We start from the raw sequence: 8,467 nt of genomic DNA, 5'->3' as shown, positions 1-8,467 counted from the left end.
ACCCCCAAACGAATGGGCTCACAGAGCGCCTTAATAAGACTATGGCCGACATGATATCTATGTATGTGGATGTCGAGCACCGTACATGGGACGATATTCTTCCCTACGTAACTTTCGCTTATAACACCGCAACTCAGGAAACAACCGGGTTTTCGCCGTTCCGCCTGGTGCATGGCCGAGAGGTGATTACCATGCTTGACCCCATGCTTCCCCATGAGCCGGAGGCCTACTCTTACGACGATGTCCAACTGGTAACCCAGCACGCAGAAGAAGCCCGACAGTTGGCACGACTACGCATCCAAGACCGCCAGCACGTCGATGCACGCAGGTACAACCTCCGGCATCGTGAAGTTAATTTTGCACCTGGTGATAAAGTGTGGGTGTGGACTCCCGTTCGCCGTCGCGGTCTCAGCGAGAAGCTGCTAAAACGTTACTTTGGCCCATACGAGGTCGTTCGCCGTATAAGCGACGTGAATTACGAGGTGATTCCGATTGTTCCGAGCACATCTCGTCGGCCCCCTCATCCTGAAGTGGTGCATGTGGTTCGCCTCAAAACTTACTGTGAACGCTAGAACCACGTATTCTGACTCTGAGCTCTGCTCGATTTAACGTTTCAGTAACGCTGGAGCGCGCATCGGGACGATGCGCCTTTCAGGGGGAGGAGTAGTGTAACCCGCGCTAACCGTGTCAGTTCTGGAGGGAGAAGAAGACGAAGTTCTGCGGAGTGCGCGTGGTTCTGGGACGCCGCTGCTTTTGCCTGGTGAAGCGCCTGCTCTCTGCCTCCTGTGCCTCAACCCCGTCCTTTGACCCTGTCCTTCTGGACTGCCGTCCGGGTAGTGATAGAACCCGTGACAATATTACAGACGCCCATTTGTCTCCCAGTCCGTCTCAAGGCAACCTGCCACCCTGCCGCCGGCAATCAATTGGAGCGAGCGTCTGGCCCTGGTGGTTTAAGAGGCGGTCAATGGAGACTTCTGACCTGATATGGAATGACTGACCGCAGGCTCGACAAGCTACTTGACTGCACTCACGCAGAAGTATTCCTCTTTTCGCAATTTGAAAACCGGCCCTACACTTTTTGAGATAAAATCTCTTTGGTGTTTCAAGATGAAGTGAAAGTTCACATTTACAAGACTCCTGTGTCCATAAATAGGAATGCAACACCTTTTCACGAGCAGCATGATATATAAACGGCATTACAGTGAAGCAGCGGAAAATTATTTTTTTAGAACACAAACTACCCAGTACCCCTCATTTCGCTATTTACGTTCGCGTTGCAACTGCAGACAGACACACCACCGCCGCTGATCTAGTAACACCCCCCTCCTTATAATGTTGAGCCAAAGAAGACGAGGATAAGGTCTAACTTGAGCGACAACTGCGGCGCGTGATTTATCCGCGACCTACGCACTAGGGGTGCTCTCTGTCTGCCGCCACAATACAACCGTGGCCCTGGCGCTAAAGTTGGCAGCGCGTTGAAGCCTCTGCCCTGTTTCTGGTGCGCCACAAGCAGGTCTAAAATATGCAGGCCTGTGGCCATAGGCATATATGCTTTCTGCGTTACTCTGTTGTGATCGTGCGAGTGAGATCAATGCCGGCTGCTGCCATAGGCGAAACTCACTCCTCAGAACAGAAACGATAGATTACGCGGCACACCGAGAGTCCGGCAAGAGTAGATATATTTCATGCTCGCCTTGACCGAACCTACACCGGGTCAGTGACCGCACAGAAAGCCATGGCGAGACAGCCGGTATAATGAGGGATAGTAATGATGCTCTCGCTACATGTTCCAATGCACGCGTGAGAAACTGGCCCTCCGTCCCGCTCGACCAGTAGTCGAAACGGCCCAATGCCATGCATCGAACAATGGACGCAACGAAAAGAGCAGAAAAGACGCTCGCTCCGTTTTTGCCGGCGTACGGACCTGCAAGGCCGACAATCCTCGGGTGTTTCTGCTCCTGCAGCCTTGCTATTAAAGCTACAACGACTAAAGGGCACGCTTTCTTCACATACCTTACAGGAAGCAAGGTGCCCGCACAAAAGACAGCTTTCGAGCAGGCTATCTCATTGGCTGTGCTGGCGACGCGCAAAAGTTGCGGCGGAAAATAAAGTTTTGACAGAAAGAGAGAAAGAGAGGGAGCTGTTAACAAAAGTCTGGCTCTTATAAGAAATAACGGGGGCACAAAAAGTTGCCTGATCGCGGACTGAACAGCTTTGACAAAAATCTTTAAAACGAGAACTGCATGCCGGCAAGTTGGGATGTCACTGACTCCGTGAACTGAATATATTTTCAGGGCAAATGAAACTCACAGTGAGTTTGATTTGATCAGTTGGTGTGCATATTACTGATATCAAAAACATTCACGTACCAATATTTAGTCTTGCTAGAAGAATTAACTGGTATATATATATATATATATATATATATATATATATATATATATATATATATATATATATATATATATATATATATATATTGCTTGTTTCGGCATGCATCATTAATATTATGCGCCGTCCGCTACAGTACACCATACGAGAAAGTCTGCATATACGATGCGGCTAGAGAGCTAATCATTATACAGTTTCTCCATTTCGGACATATATTCCGCCAATGAAAAGGTCGTGCAAAGCCGCTCGCTGCCGCTTTTGCACGATTACATGACAGACCAACGGGAGGACGCGGGCCATTCCTAAGCGCGTCAGACGCTCACCAGCCTCTAGGCATAAAGGTAAGCGCAAAGAGATTGCCTTTACAACGACCTCGATGGTGCTAACAGGGCAGGCTTACGATTCTTGGAGACGAGTCTTAGGCTCATGTCAATGGCGTCGTTCACCTCATCATCCAATGTGGGGCTCTGGGGAGTTGTATCCGGCATAGGTTCTCGCGCAGTGCCCCTGGCCTGTGGTGCAAAAAGTGAAATGGTACAGGAGAATGGCGGAATTAGTGTTCCGTTACACACAACAGCAAACGGAAGAGCGTGTTAAGTGCAACACAAAGCTTGCCGCGATGACAGAGACTTAGGTTGACCCAAGGCAACGAGAATTAACGATTGCGCAGTTCGGCGCCTGTACTCAACACTGCGCCATTTTGCTCAAGCATTCAAAGAATACGGCCCGTACACTTCCCGCAGTCGCGCTCCTGAAGCAATCGAGCCTGGACCGTATACCCACCTATGTCGATTTTCTATCACACTTGTTTCGATTTGGTGATAACATCTGCGTCATCTTCTCGAATGCGTTGCAAAAACATCAGCAAAGCAGCGCCAAGGAAGCGAGGAAAGGAAATTAAAATGAGAAAAATTAATTTTTTAAATACTCGTATATACGCGAAAATAGAGAGCGCTTGTCCTCATATAACATAAGCATTGTCCGCATGCTTATGTCTGGAAAACGGCGTTGAAGGAATTAATTTCATACACAAACAAAAGCTGTTAGCGTGAGACAGAACCCCTGAACGCATAAATTTTATCCAATTTAATTTCGTCCAACTCTCACACTGCATTCGGTAATACCTGACTAGGGCCAAACTATTTAGGATACGAAGCCGAGAATGGGAAGCGTCGAGCAGTAAGAGGTTAAGACAGAGGGAAAAACGCGTTGGTTGAAAACGGAGAAAAATCCTTTCTCTCGTGGGACGGAATTTTCCAATGAAAATGAGCCTCACCTATTCGCCTAAAAAGGCATTGGGATGAGTATGCTAATTTTGTGCTGTATTTTTTTTTTATTTCGTGCGTCCATCTAGTGCTCCTAAATTGTAAATTATACGTACGATTACAAGGAGCGAGTAGCAGGGAATGAAAGCCTAACTGTTGCCGGACGCTCGGAGAGGGGAAGCAATACGACGGCAAAACACAAAATACAATACAAAGAACAAACGGTAACAGGGAACAACGTAGCAGGAATGAAGACTGAATAAAGTTTGGCCTACCTGCTCTCGATATTCGAAAACACCCATCGTTATTTCTTATCTTCAACGAAAAAGAAGTTCGAATTTCGTAGAGCCGACAGGCCCAGTCTACGAAGTCTATGTAGGAAACTCACCCAGTCTGCGCCCTCTTCTTGGTAGTCAATGTTGTCTTCGCAGTCCACGGTGGTTTCATCCTCATCGACTGAAATGTATATGTAGAAGCTGTTGATGTTGTCGTGCCCTTCTTCGTTCATTTCGGCGGCGTCCGTTGGAGAAGCTCTGATGTCGTCTTTGTCGCGCGCTCTATGCGGAATCATGCACTGCGAGCCTGCACGGGCCACTGTCCTGATGATGATGGTAATGATGAGGATGATTTATTGGAATAAACCCGGGAGTCTGAAGACTTCTGGCGCTGCAAAGTCACACACACGCACACGAGATTACATCAAGACGTTCCCATCCATGATGCGCACTCTACTTACTGGCTATTATTGGTGGTATGAAGAAGAAGAAAACATGACAAAAAAGACGTAAGGGTACAATAGGAAGAAGAAAATTGAGAAAATTCATGAATATTGCGAAGAAAAATTCTGAAGAAAAAAAATGAGACAAAAATAATGGCAAATTGTGCCTATCTTCTTGTCCTGTTGTCCAAACGAACGAAGTCAGGCATTCCCCTTCTTGACCTGAAATCCTCTTAAATGCTTCAATTATCTCTCTTTTCAAAGCGTCTATTACGTGAGGCAACTCCTTGGTTTCCTTGAACCTGGCTATGTTTACCCCTTGAGTCCTGTTGAGTGCCATCCTTTCCACAACGAGAGAAATGGGTTGCCAGGTTTCCTAGGGTCGACAATGTGGCACACGCATTTCAGTGTTCTCTTAACCTCTCAATGAGGCTTCGGGCTGTGTGCCCCACATACGCCTTCCCACATGTCAAAGGAATCTTGTACACAACACTTTCGCGTCAGATGACGAAGCGCTCCTCCTGGAGTCTATTAGATTTTCCAGCCGCCCTTGTCCTTACAGTCAGCTCGTGCTGAATGTTCGGGCCCGAGTAGCATTTCCTTTCACCGCTCAATCGTCGGGCTTTTTATCCCTTCTACTACTGTGTCGTACTGACAGACCCCACACCATGTGGTATAAGTCCGCCTCCGTGCCACATTGTGCACATTGTGGCTCGTAGTCATGTGGGTAGATTGCATCGTCTTTTTCCTGCCCGAAGCACTTGCACCATCCATCTTTATCGTTCTTTTTTTTTCCCTCACGTATGCCACGATCTGCATAACTACGGCGTACCTTCATTTTAGCCAACGATATTTTCCTGCTGCTGAAGTGCTCGCCTACTGGCCTGCTTGAAGAACGGTGTGTGCACAGTTAATGGCGCAATGCACGCTCACTGCCCGGGTGTAGTAGAGTCTGTCTATCTACCGTTAGCAGCAGATTTTAAACTACTCTCACTGTCTGCTTAGTAACTGCGAACTTCGCGAAATGTCGGTTAAACAGTTGCATCATGTACGCAAAACGAGGCCTGACATGCCTTAGGCACGCCTAAAAAAAAGGTGCTTTATCGTCATCAGCATAACTGTGAATGCAGGTTTGTAGGATCATGTTGCGCAAAAGTTAATAATGTCTCAGACACTCACCTCTGGACACATTTCATGCTATTTCGCAGTATTAGAATAAAACCCATCAATGAATCCGAATTTTCTGATTCCCTCGTCGCAGAGAGGGAGGATGTGAATAAATTTTATAAATCGTCGCTAGTAGGAATATCGATCTGCGGAAGAGGGGAGTAGAGAAGGGGAGATTATGTGTGTAGGTAAATGGCCGCGTCACGAGCAAAATCTCCCGGCATAGTGCATAAAAGCAGAAGTGGAGGAAAAAAACGCATATTATGCCGACTTCCTTTAACTGACGTCAAATAGATGTATATAATAAATGTTTTCGTTAAGTAGCCGGAAAACACGTTTTTAAGCGTATTGAAACAAGAGCAAGGTTCCTAGGATCATCAGGAACGCACCAATAGAATATCTTAAAGGAAGGAACTTATAAACACTAGACTGAGGGAACATGCCAAGACGGGCGAAAGACAACGCATGTTGCACCAACCTTGCTTCCAAATGTCATCACTGCAAAGGACGCAAATCTCGCTTGAATGATGCCACCATTTCATGTGACATCATTTAGGAAACAGAAACATTTAGGAAAACAACATTCTGTCATCACTTCTTCATTCGCTTTCACGATAAAGAAATAGCATGTTGGTTGACTTTTCGAAAATTTCCTTAGTGGTTCTTTTTCTAAAAATTTCCTTAGTAGTGGTCCAAACCTTTCCTTAGTAGAAGGGCTATATAACGAATCCGCAGCTTTCAGCCGAGCACGAACAGAGGGAGAAGTGTTCCGCAGTGTGAACGGTACGGGGTTCTCTTCCGCCGAGAAGAACTTTCGGTCTCTAATAAGAGAATTTATTGGAAAAGTGTCGCTTGGAGCAGTCGGAGTAAAAATAGCTCCGAGATCACGTGCCGTGCGGTGGTGTTCATATGTCTCATTGAAGTCGGCTGCCGCGTTCACTGCCGTGAAGATCAAACACGGAGGGCTCAACTACAAAATTAATTTCTCGCTTAAAACAATCATCATTTTGATTAAACTTTGATAATAATATGCCACCAAATGATATTGCGAAACTTGCTAACGCTCCTAAATTTACCGAGAACTCGCCACTGAACTGGCGGCTGAATAAGCCCCCAAAATAATTTTCAATGAGGTAGAATTATTTTATGGACGCACCTTACGCTAACATGATAGCTGTCAGAGCATAAAATGTGATTAAGGAAATCAAAAATTGATCTTGTACCTTCCTTTTGCGGTTTGCACTTAAAGAGGAAAGCAAATTCAGTTCATTTTGCTGCAAGTGAAAACACAATGCACATAATATTTTTATTGAAGTGCCTCATAATTAAATGGGGAAAGGTTTATCCCTTACAATTCATTTTTTGTGCAGAGCTTTCACAAACACTAACCTCATGGCGATGGCGCGATACAGCTTTAAAAAAAAAAAAAAAACAAGTTGGGATAATGTTTGTCACTGTAGCACACTAGGTCATGATATCTTAAAATAAAAAGGAAAATGGTCGAGTGCTCATCCTTGATTACTTAGTGTGGAGTGACCTATACAAGCCTACGAAATCAGACCTATAACCGACAGAAAGCGTCCTCCCATCCCCCCACCCCATCATAGGCGACGAAGTCAGTCCCAGGCGCGCGTTCTCTTGCGCCAGTCTCGTGTCCCGCGGGCTCTACCTGGCTACTGCTTTGCAGAGAACGGACGTCCGCAGATGAGCCGACGTACGCTTCAGCCCGCTGCTTCGGGCCATAGGGTCGGCGCAAGCCCACAGAGGGAGCGTCCTCGAATCCAGGCTGAAGAAAGTGCCCGGCGGAACACTACCGAGGAAGCTGTGGAGCACTCCAAAAGTTCCACGACAGTCTCCGGCTGCCCTCTCCACACAGGTAAGAGCCTTTTCCATCCAGGCTTAAAGCTTCGCCCCGAGAAACATGGCCGTTCCAAAGATTGCGCTGTAGCAACCAGCAATTCCACGCCAGACGGAAGCCAAAGGCCCATGGCCAGTCTCAAGAATGCGAAGGACTTGTCCACAGCTAAGAAAAAACTCTGCACGAAAACCGCAACCCGTGTGCAAAATCTCGACGGGCCGTCGTCTTATCGTAACCTTCAGAGCGTTAATAGGGGCAGGCTTTTTCTTCCTGGACAGCAATTGTCTTTCGCCGAAATCGAGATCAAACTGGCTAGAGTTACGGCAGAACGAGATATGCTCACTGGGAAATTAATCCAATTCGTTGCAGAGCAGCTGGAGACGCTGCAACATATATTAGCCGTATTTACTTGCAGATTGGCAATGTTCTTTACGAGAGCGCCACCGCGGCCCGAATCTACGAAATAGTTCGCTTTATAACGCGTTCGCTTTGCAGGGACGTCAATTTGAAGTAGGCATTGAGGGAGAAAGGGGAGGACGCAAATTGTGGGCGAACGAGGGGGCCCACTACAGCCAATCGGGTTTGATGGGCGGTTCTATCTCGGTTTCTTGTGCATTTAAGGAGCCATATGCTACTTTCAGCGCAGTCAGCTCTAAATGTATGTATTTGGCTACAGTACTGAAAATTTATTGAGTACATCGTATAAAATTATGAACATACGATTTATTTTGGAAAAGTTGCAACGTTTTTCGCAGCTCGCAGAGTAGTTTCCGTTCTCTTGTATGCGTGCTTGTTCTCGTTGGGTCCCGGTAAGTTTTCAGTTCGACAGACTGAAGTGCCTCCGGAAAGCATCGTCTGGCATGTCGAAAAGATTATCACGTACGCGCGACCGCCGAAGCCGCCAGTCACATTCGCCGAGCTCTGCGAACAAGAGACGGGTGACGGGAGAGACCAACACGTTTCTTACGCTGAAGCGCACACCACTTCCACGGTACCGCACACAGCAACCGAACGAGCTCGCTTTCAGTTGAGTGACATGTCTGATGACGTCTACAAATTGCTTGGTGC

Source organism: Amblyomma maculatum, unplaced genomic scaffold (assembly GCF_055883805.1).
Source record: "Amblyomma maculatum isolate TAMU_Amacu unplaced genomic scaffold, ASM5588380v1 scaffold_13, whole genome shotgun sequence".
Classification (NCBI taxonomy): domain Eukaryota; kingdom Metazoa; phylum Arthropoda; class Arachnida; order Ixodida; family Ixodidae; genus Amblyomma; species Amblyomma maculatum.
This window is presented reverse-complemented; position numbering follows the sequence as displayed.